The sequence below is a fragment of the Elephantulus edwardii genome, unplaced genomic scaffold (genome assembly GCF_000299155.1).
Source record: "Elephantulus edwardii isolate Elephantulus edwardi_28Jun2011 unplaced genomic scaffold, EleEdw1.0 scaffold00167, whole genome shotgun sequence".
NCBI classification, from domain to species: domain Eukaryota; kingdom Metazoa; phylum Chordata; class Mammalia; order Macroscelidea; family Macroscelididae; genus Elephantulus; species Elephantulus edwardii.
Window position 1 is genome coordinate 7,177,080 of NW_006399917.1, and position 11,773 is coordinate 7,188,852.

Sequence of the window (11,773 nt, forward strand, 5' to 3'; positions counted from 1 at the left end):
CAATGACTCTGTATACTCTTTCCATCTTCTTTTGATGCTTCCTGTATCATTCAGTATTCTGCCTAAAGCGTCTTTAACTATTGCGACTTGAGGGTTGAATTTGTTTTCAGTTTTTTCACCTTAAGAAATGCCAAGCAAAACAAGCTTATGTTGTTTAAAATTGAAAAAAAAAAACCCAAAACACAGAAAAACAACAACTGTGTCAAAGTTTTATTCCTCCTCCATACTTATCCAATCTATATGCTGAGCAAATTATTTGAGATGCTGGATTCAATGAAGAATAATGTGGCATAAGGATTAGAGGAAAAGGCATCAATAACCTACATTATGTGATTTGAAACAGCCATGGTGCTGGTAGGCTTGATTTTTAGTATTGTAATGAGGAAAGGTTAACACTTTGTTGCCACTTTACCTATTTTCTTTGCATTTTCTTACCCTAAAGAAGGTCCTGTCTTACAGGTTTTATTATCTTATCAGCCTCTCTTCTGGTGTAATGTCTTCAGTTTTGGCCAAATGATCTCTCTCTCTCTTTTTAAAAAAATTTTATTATTTTTGTGTGAGTGTACCGTCAAATCAGATCTGACTGGTACTGGAGGAGATTGTCCCTGCTTCCCCGGTAGAGCATCTGGTGGATTCGAACCGTGCGCCTCTGGGATTGTAGTTGCACCTCCTTACCACTAGGCTACCAGAGCTCCCCCAAATGATCTCTTTTGACCAGTGATAAGCTAATTCTTGTCACTGTTCTCTGTCTCTTCATCCTTGTATAGTGTGTGGTTTTTGTTAACCATTTCTTTCCCTCCCCTTCCTCCCTCATTCCTGTTACCTGTCCTTATCTCTGGCATAATTCTATCCCTAACCAAAGAAAGACTGGAGATTTACTTCTGAAAACTTTGCCACTAAAAACTTCTAAGCACAGTTTGCTTTCATGCACATGTGATTTCCAAAGTTTGATATACACTAACTGCAATATTGTTAATGGAATCAAAGTTACTAATATTAACAATGAAATTTTTATTTACACACCTTTACTATAATTTTTATACCTTCAGGTTATTAAAAAGGACTTTTTCCTTCTTTTTGATGTTATTTTGTTTTTCTTATGGTATCATTATTATGTTGTTATTGTTGTTGTTATGTGCTGTCAAATCAACCCTGACTCATAGTGACCCTATGCACAATAACACTTAACCCGCTCTACCCTGGGCCACTCTCAGTCATTATGCCAGTTACTGTCAATCCATTGCATCCAGAGACTTCCTTTCCTGTGTTGTCCCTCCACATCTCCAAGCAAAATGTCCTTCTCCAAAGACTGGTCCTTCCTGGTAACATGCCCAAAGTATGTGAGATAGAGCCTCAAAATCCTTGCCTCCAAGGAACTCTTTTGCTTCACCCTGTCCAGGACAGACCTCTGAGTTCCCTTGGCAGTACATGGTATGTTCAATATTATTTTTCAGCACCACAACTCAAAGGTATCGATTTCTCTATGTCTTCTCTGGTCATTGTCTAGCTCTCTATCGTATTACAGGTAATTGTGAAGACCATAACTCTGATCAGGTGCACCTTAGTATCTAGACTGACATCATTGCTCTTTAACACTCTGGAGAGGTTTCTGACAGCAGATTTTCCTAACGCTATTTGTCTTTTGATTTTCTGACTTCTGATGCTAAGAATTTTGACTGTGCAACCAAACAAGCTGAAATTGTTAACAATTTCAGTGCCTTCTGCATGTATCATGATACTATTAATTGGCCTAGTGGTGAGAATCTTAGTTTTCTTAATACTGAGCTTCAATTCATATTGCCGATGATAGTCTTTAACTCTCTGCAGCAAATGCTTAATAATAGGATATTATTTTATTAGCTTTATGCTATATAATGGCTTTCACTTCTTTCTCTTCACACCTTTCAAATATTTTGTAAATTTTATTTTCTTGCCAAATTATTATTACCTGTTATTATTAGCCTGTTATTTTTTTCTGCATCAGACATCATGTTAACTTCTCTAATTATTGAAATGACTTTACTGTGTACGTTTTACAAATTTATAAGTTATTTGGTAATGTTGTTGTTGTTGCGTTATGTGCCGTCAAGTCTCTTGCGACTTAAAGCGACCCTATGTGCACAGATAGACATTCTTCTTGTATTCTCTGTTTTCAACTAAGATACATCGAACATCAGCTACAATATTCCTAGACCTTGATCCTTTCTAAACCCAGCCTGGACTTCTGGCAGTTCTATGCTGATGTGTTGTTCCAGTCGTTTTTAGAAAATCTTCAGTAGAATCTTGCTTGCACATGAAATCATTGATATTGTTCTATAGTTTCCATACTCTGTTGTGTCACCTTTCTTTGGAATGGGAACAAATATAGATCTCTTCCAGTCAGTTGGCCAAGTGGTTGTTCTCTAGATTTCTTGGCACAACTTTGTGAGTACATCCAGGGCAGCATCCGTTAGCTGAAATTTTTAATTTTTATAAGGCATCATTTTAGTTTTATATAAAAAAAACCTATTTGATAATGATATTGCTAAAACGATACCATATAAAAATTTAAAAAACAGTTTTGGAGCCAAGAAGATTTTTGGCTTAATCATTACCTTTTTTCCTGGAGTTTGGGTAGATATTCATTATCTACTTTATAAAGGAAAAGATGTTTTCAACCAAAGTAGATATTAATTTTATTTTCTGAGCTAATTTACGCCTACAAGCAAATACACACATACAAATTATTCCCATAAATATATTGGCAAAATTTTCCTATATTTTCCCCCTTTTGCCTGAGGGATTAAATAATGAATATAGGGAAAAATTCTATTCATAATTTTCTTCATCTGTAAACCACAGAGATTGTTTCTTTTAAAGTTTTCAGAGAACCTTGTCTACTCTATAGTCTTAAACTTTGTTATTTATATTTGCATTTTATTTGCCTTAGGACCTACTCCTCAAAAATATTTCCATGTGGATTTTTAAATGCAGCAATATTACTAGAAATAATAAATGCAGTGAAATGAAACCAGTCTCTGTGGTCTGCTACTTGATAACACTGCTCAGTATAACTTTCTAACTGGGATCTCATTAATGAAGCAGATTTGGTTAATGATTTTATTTTGTTACATGGGGTTATATTAATCACAATCTATGAAGAATTAAATTTCAGATTGACCAATGGTATAAAACATAGCTAGCTGGTGACATAGTCCACCAGTTGCACTGATAATCCGAAGAGGTGAGGTTTATGACAGTTTGAATCCACTAGTTGTTCTGTGGGAGAAAAATGGACGCACTTTTATATTGTGAATTACAGTCTCAGAATCAAAATGATTTTATGGTTTTGTATACTAGATGGAGGGTATTTATGAGTCAGTCCCAAGTTTGATTGAAAGTGATTTTCAATGTACGTTTCATAACAAAATTGTTGTGTTGTTATGTGCCATCGAGTCGCCTGCGACTCATAGCGACCCTATGTACAACAGCCCTAAACCCTGCTCTGTCCTGTGCCAGTCTCACTGCCTCTGACATACCCACCCTCATTACCCCATTCACTGAATCAAATCACCTCATTGAGGGTCTTCACTTCCTGTGCCATCCCTCCACCCTACTAAGCATGATGTCCCTCTCCCAGGACCGGTTTCTCCTTACAACATGACCAAAGTATGTCAGACGAAGCCTCAGAATCCTTTCCTCCAAGGAGCAGCCCAGTTTAACCCTCTCTAGGATGAACCTGTTTATTTTCCTAGCAGTCCATGTTACAGCCAATACTCTTGTCCAGCACCACAGCTCAAAGGCATCAACTCTCCTTCTATCCTCTCTAGTTATTTTCCAGCTCTCTGATGAAAAGCAAGTAATTGCAAAGAACATGACCTGTATTAGGCACATCTTAGTCTCCTTAGTGACAGCATTCTCTTCAGTACTTTGGAGAGGTTCCTAACAGTAGACTTTCTCATTGCAATATATCTTTTAATTTCCTGGCTGCTGCTGCCAGGAAGTGTTGACTATAGGGCCAAGTAAACTAAAGCTGTGAACAATCTCAATCTCTTCACCATCCATCCTGGTTATGCCAATTGGCCCAGTGGTGAAAATCTTTGTCTTCTTAGTATTGAGCCTCAATCCATCTTGGAGACTGCAGTCCTTGACTCTCTGCAGCAAGTGCTTCAGGTCCTTCTCAGTTTCAGCAAGCAGGGTTGTGTTATCTGAATGAGACAGATTGTTGATAGATCTTCCACTAATCCTGATGCCACATTTCTCCTCATAGAGCCCAGCCTCTCAGATAATTTGTTCTGCATACAGGTTGAAAAGGTATGGAGATAGGATACATCCCTGGTTTACACCCTTCCCAATTTTGAACCATGCAGTGCTTCCTTGCTCTGTTCTGATGACTGCCTCTTGGTCCAAATACAGGTTTCGCATTAGCGCGATTAAATGTTCTGGGATTCCCATTCTCAGAGTCAGCCACAGTTTGTTATGATCCACACAGTCAAACGCCTTTGCATAATGAATGAAACACAGATAGACATTCCTTTGGTACTCCCTGTCTTCAGCAAAGATCCATCCAACATTATACAATTATGTCATTTAAAGTAGATGCTATAATACAGCCACAAACATACTATACACTAATGGTGTTTTTCCCATTACAGCAAACCTGGCTGGTGCCCCTATATTTATGTACTTAATGACCTTTCAGTGAGAAATTAGAAACTGTAAGAGGCATAATAACGTTGTAGAAACAATCAGAATTTAAATTACATTGAATGCAGATCTTGTGTCACGCTGTTGCTGTTATGAGTCGTATGAGACAACTATGATTCATAGCAACCCTGTGGACAATGGCTCTGAACTTTGCCCTATCCTAAGCCAACCTTACTGCTTCTGATACATTTGACCACATTGTCATAGTCACTGTGTCCAACAATCCATCTCCTCCCTGGACCTCTTCTCTTACACTGACACTCCACCACTTGAAGCATAACGTCCCTCTCCATGGGCTGGACCCTCCTGACACTATGCTCAATATAAGAGAGACAGAGATGAATCTTCCTCTAATTCTTATACCACATTCTTCTTCATAAAGTCCAACCTCTCAAATGAGCTGTTCAACATATAGACTGACAAGAAATGGAGAAAGGATACATCCCTGATGCACACTTTTCTTGATTGTAAATTATGCAGTGTCCCCTTGCTGTTTGGAGAATGGCTTCTTGGTCTAGGTATAGATTTTACATGAGCACAATCAAGTGCTGGGCTTTCCATTCTTCTCAATGTTAGCTACAATTGTGGGCTAGATGACAGATTATGTATATTCTGTCCAAATATGTTAGAAATTTGGATTGTAAAATGATGGTGAAAATAAGAAGCTACAAATAGTTGATGTGAGAGTTAAATGAGATCATTAAAATATGTATCAGCATAAAATAGGTATGGTAGCCACTTTTATGCCAACGGCAACAATTCTTTATGTATTTTTTCATGCCAGATATATTATAACACATTACTACAGAAATGCAGTTATTTTAGCACCATTTTTTGCCTTGTAAATGATCTGTCATTTCTCATTTTCTCATTTATATGCATAATATCACTCTTTTTTTCTAGCTTTAATGAATCAATCATTTCTATTTATGAAGATTTTTCCACTTCCTCAAGTCTTTTGATATCAGTCTAACGCTCTCAGAATTTGTCAAAATAATTAGAAATGTTGAATGAGTCTGCAAGACAATGATCTTAATTCCATATGATAACTGCCATGGTGTTCAGCTGGTGTGCCTATGTTAAATTCTTCTGAGTATTCTAAATTCTTCTGAGTACTTCTTCTATCTTCATGAGAAACTTTAGGACTTTGGGGAATTCTCCTATTCCTTGATGGCATTGTCTCTAAAAGTCTCAGTTAAAATGAAATAGCCTGGTCTAATAATTATTATTTTTATTTACCATATTTTAAAGCAATGTTTTAACTTTGTTTCTTTTAAATTCAAGATCATTATAGTTGTGTTAGGAAGAGGTTAAATATTTTTCTCAAGCTTTGTTTTCCACATTATTATTATTATTAGATTGTTTCATTTGTATAAAAAAGTGAACTTAATTTTTCCATTTTGTCCTTTTATGAATCTGAGTGCCTTTAGAAGAATTAACTGTTTAGTTATAAAACATAAATTACATTTCAACACAACAAAAACACAAATCCTCACATCTAGATCAAATAGGTGACATGATAGATGAAGACAAAACCTGAATTTGTCAATGATTTCATTTTACTTGCGTTCACACACCATGCATAGCACAGCAACAGTGAACAAATGAAATAATGTGTTGTCTTAGGTAAATCTGCTGTTGTAGACCTCATTAAAGTGTTAAAGTACTGGAATATAAACTTGAAGACTGAAATAAGACAATTGAAACCATGGTATTTTAAATTTGTTCATGGGCAAATGGAGTCGGGCAGTTAATAAAAAAGAACAAAGAATTGATATCTTTGAATTGTGGTGGTGAAGAGTATTGAATATATTTTTTGCACTCTTATTTTCTTGTTAATCATTGCTTCTACTCAACAACTGACAATTGGATAAATTATTTTTAAAAACTATATGATATCAAGAAATTAATTAAAAAACAAAAACAAATCACAGTCATTGAGTTGAATCAGGTATCAGGGACTGTGGAAGAAAATTTAGAGATGCCATTAGGGTTTCTAAGCCTGAAAACTTTTGCAGACTCAGACTACCTCACTTTTCTCTTGTAGACCACTTGGGTTCAGACTGCCACATTTTTGGTTAGTATCTAAAATGCTTTAACCACAATGCTAAAAAGCTTCCTTGAACTTGCTTATAGCACACAGTTATTTTATCAAACAATAATCTCGGTGTGACTATGAATGTATTTTTAGATGTGGTTAACACTACAATCAGTTGATTTTAAGTAGTGGAGATTGCTTCCATAATATGAGTGGGCCTCATTCAATCAGTTGAAAGCTTTAAGAGCAAAACTTGAAGTTTTACTGGGCAAGGAGACACTCTGCTTCAAGATACAGTGTCAGTTCTTGTATGCTCAGTTTTCAGTCTGACGACTGCCCTAGAGATGTTCACTTTATGATTGTAACATCAACTACTGCCTGAGTTTTCAGCCTGTTGATATGCTCTACAGAGTTTAGGCTTTCCAGTCTTTACAAGTTTGTGATGCAATACCTTTAAATGAATTTGCCTTTGGGTTTTGTAATTTTTTAAAAATATTATTCTGACTTACTTACAAAGTTTGAATACAGTATTTTTCACAAATGGTCTTTCCCATTTCCTTCGGGCCACCCACTCATCAAATTATGCAACCTGATGATTAACACCTTTCCCGCCCCCATCCTCACCCCTTTATTTCCACCCTCTCCTCTGCCTTAGATCCTCATACTCATTCTACAATATTTGTCCTTGTCTTTGCTTTTAGTCTATCCATGTATTTATCTGTATAACTAATTCATTTTCTATGTAGGTGGCCTAGTGGCAAGAAGCTGTGCTGCAGACCTGAAGGCACACAGTTCAAGGCCACCAGCTTCTCTGTTGGTGAAAGATGGGCACTTTCCTCCCATGTGATTAGCAATTAACTTCCTCTGAAAACCCACTTGAGGGTCAGTTCTGACTCTATGGTACACAGCAACATTATATATGTATACACACACACACACACACACACAGGAGTGGCATCCACTTCCATAAATAGCTTGCCTCTGGAAACCATGTGAACCTGGAGAAAGGAAGAAAGTCACACATGCAAGTGTAGACTTTCGTTCATAGGGTCTCTATGAGTCGTCTATGACTTGATGCCACTTAACAACAAAAACAACAAATTTATATATTTTATCTATGTATCTAATCTATCATCTATCTATAATCTATTTATCATCTATCTAATCTATCTATCTATCTAGCTAGCTAGCTAGCTATCGACATACTACATTAAGAAAGTCTGTAGTTAGGAATTTCCCCAAATTACTGAGTAGCAGTGATGTGAGTTTGTAGACTAAGGTGTACTTGATACAGGCCATGGTGTTTTCAATCTTTTGCTACCCATCTGAAAGTTGGGCAATAAATAAAGATGACAGAAGGAGAATTGATACTTTTAGCTGTGGTGTTGGAGAAGAGTTCTTAATATTCCCAGGACTTCCAAAAGAACAAACAGGTTTAAGAACAAAGAGAAAGGGTCATTGGAATGTTCCTTGGAGGCAAAGATGACTAAAGCTCTGTCTCACATATGTAGGACAAGTTTTAGGAAAAGCTTTTCCTTAAAAGGGCCATCAGGCTTGGAAAAACAAAGGGTAGGCAAAAGAGAAGAAACCCTCGGTTTGATCCATAGACACAGTGACTGCAGCAATGAGCCCAAGGGTGTGAGAAATGATGCAGACGGCACAGAATAGGACAGGGTTAAGATTTGTTGTTCATATATATCTTGACGAGATGTGACCAGCACAATCATTATTTCAGTAGGATATTTTTTCTAATAACTATAATTCTTTGTTATGAGGTGATTTTATATGTGTTTGAAATGTGTTTGGAATGAACACTGTACCTATTTTTCATTTATTACAGCTTCTTGGATTTTCTTTTACAACCTTTTAGAATTAATACTATGGGAAAAGTATGAAAATTTCGTGTGCATACATCTTTTCTGAATTTAAATTACGCAACATCTCCTTAATCCTGTGACTACAATTATGGACTTGAGCTTGATGGAAGTCATGAAGATGGTACAGAATAGGACAAATTTTAATTGTTATTCACAGTCATTAATGAGTCTTAGCTAACTCGCCAGCAACTAACAAAAACAGTAAATATCTCTTTGTTCTATTTGATCTACTATCACATTCACATGAGCATTATTTGAGTGTCCTAGAATTCTTCAAAATGGTGTTGTTGTTTTTTAGTTGTTATCGAGCTAACTAGGACTTATAGTGGCCTGTAAAAACACTCTGTCCTATTGTGTGCTATCCTCACCACTTCTGACATACTTGAGTCCTTTGCTACAATCATTGTGTCAATCTATCTTGTTAAGGGTCTCTCTGTCTCTCTCTCCCCCACCTAACTTTTGCCTTTCCAATCTTGATTGATGTGTTTCTGTCTCTCTTCAAGGAATAGCTTCTCCTGGCAACATGCTCAAAGTATGTGAGCTGAAGCTTTGTCGTCTTTGACTCCACAGAGTGTTTTAGTCAATCATTTTCCGAGACATATTTCGGTAACCCGTGGAATAGTAAGTATGCTTCTTCAATATCACAGCTCAAAGAAATAAATTTTCCTTCTGTTGCCCTTATTTATTATCCAGCTTTATGATGAATAGCAAATGATTGGAAAGATCAGGTACACCTTAGCCTTCAAATTGACATAATTCCTTCTCAGTAATTTTGAGAAGTTCCTGACTGCAGACCTTCCCAATGCTTTGTTGTTATGTGCCATCAAGTTGCTGAGACATATAGCAACCCTATGTACAATAGCTTTGAATTGTGTCCTATCCTGAGCCAGTCTCACAGGCTGGGACACACCTAGCCTCAGTACCTTAGTTACAGTATTAATCCAACTCATCTAAGGTCTTCTATACTGATCCATACCTTCATCCTCTGGAACAAGTTTTTCTCCAAGGACTGGTCCCTTTTGGTCACAGGCCCAAAGAATGTGAGATGGAGTGTCAAAATCCTAGCCTCCAAGGAGAAATTTGGTTTCATCCTCTCCAAGACAGAAACGTTTGGTTTTTCTTTTTTTTGGTGGCCCATGGTATGTTCAAGACTCTTCTTCAGCCTCAAACCTTGAGGACGTCAATTCTTCTTCTGTCATCCTTAATATTTGTCCAGCTCTCTGATGCATAGAAATTAATTGCAAAAACTATGACCTGGATCAGGTGCACCTTAGTCTCTGACATGATTGTTTCTCAGTACTCTGCTGAGGTCTCTGACAGCAGATTTTCACAGTGCAATTCATTTTTTGACTTCCTGACTGCTGGTGGTGCAAACAGTGTTGACTGTAGAGCTCAACAAGCTGGAATTGTTAACACTCTTAAAGTCTTCTCCCTCCATCATGGTACTGCAAATTAGCCTAGTAGTGAGAATATTTGTCTTCTTGATGTTGAATTTCAAGCCATATTGAAGACTACAGTCCTTGACCTCCTATAGAAAGAACCTCAGTTCCTCCTCAGTTTCAGCAAGCAGGGTTATATCATCTGCTTAATGTAGTTTGGTGAAAAATCTTCTTCCAATTATAATGCCACATTCCTCTTCGTAAAGTCCAACCTCCCTCCCTAATGATCTGTTCTGCAAATAGATTGAAAAGGTATGGAGAAGACAGGACACATCGCTGACACATTCCTTTCCAGGTTTTGAACCATGTATTGTTTCCTTACTCTGTTCTGAGAACTGCATCCTGGTTCAAGTATAGGTTGCACATAAGTGTTCTGGATTCCCTTTCTCCTCAAGGTTAGGAACAACTTATTGTGATTACCACAGTCAAATGCATTTGCAAATGAATCACAGACATTTTTCTGGTGTTCTTTTTTTTTTTTTTTTTTGCCAAGAGAAGGTTAGCAGAGGATGGTTTTGATCCATGTACCTCTGAGTTATGGGCTTGGGACACTTTTGCTGAGCCACTCTGCTTCCTTCCCAATACTTTATGTCACATGGTCTTCTGACTTCTTGTCCTGAGGATATTGATCGTGGGTACAAGTAAGATGAAATAATAGACAATTTCAATCTTTTCTCCCTCTATCATGATGTTGTCTATTGATATCCACAATGCAATGTAATCACAATGATATCCATAATTTCCTAAGAAACACATAATTGATTGTCTTTGTATATAATGATAACTATTGTATAAGGCCAGTATTGTAAAAACAGAAGGAAAACTGAGTTAGCAAGATATGTATAAATGTTCAAAAGAGAAGAGACAGAAGTGGGCAGAAAAATGGAAAGGGGAAAAAATCACTGGGAAAGTAGAGGTTAGTGGGTGAAGGGGAGGTGAAGCTTCCAAGGATGGGATTATAATACCTATAGGACAATGGTATTTAATTACCTAAAATATAAATGAATGACTATATAAAACACAGAGTACAAGTACAAAACGGGATGTATGTGAATTATAAACAAACCAAGAATTTTTAAAAAAAATATTTTTATATAATAAAAACAAAATCATGAAACAAAATGCCCCACTAGTAAATTTCTTTCTAGTATTCTAGTCTTTTGGCAAAGATGTATCTACTATTAGCAATGCTATTTCTCATTATGTATCTCCTTCTCAATCTTACTTGAACTTCGGGCAGTTATATCTTAGTGTACACTTCAGTAAGGTATTAGTGATACTATATGATACTTTTCTTACTTTGTTCTATTACCTTTTTTCATTACTTTTTTAACGTGTGTACCGTCAAATCGGATCTGATTGATACAGGAGGAGATTGTCCCTCCTTCTTCAGCAGAGCATCTGAGGATTTGAACCACGTACCTCTGGGATTGCAGTGCAGCTTCTTGCCTCTAGGCCACCAGAGCCTGCCTTTCATTTTTTTTTTTTTTAAATGGACACAGGTAGGAATTTTTTGTACCTACTTGGCCACATATTCCAAATTACGTAAGATAAACAAGTGATAATATTGAACATTTCAATTGATATTCAATTGAAACCTTTTAATTGCCATTCTATTAATTCTTCAAGCCTTGTTTTCACTTCAACTTCTTCCTTTAGTACTATTGTTTCTTGATTATATGATACCACCTGAAATGTGTGACCATTGATCAGTTATTTTTGGTACAGTGATT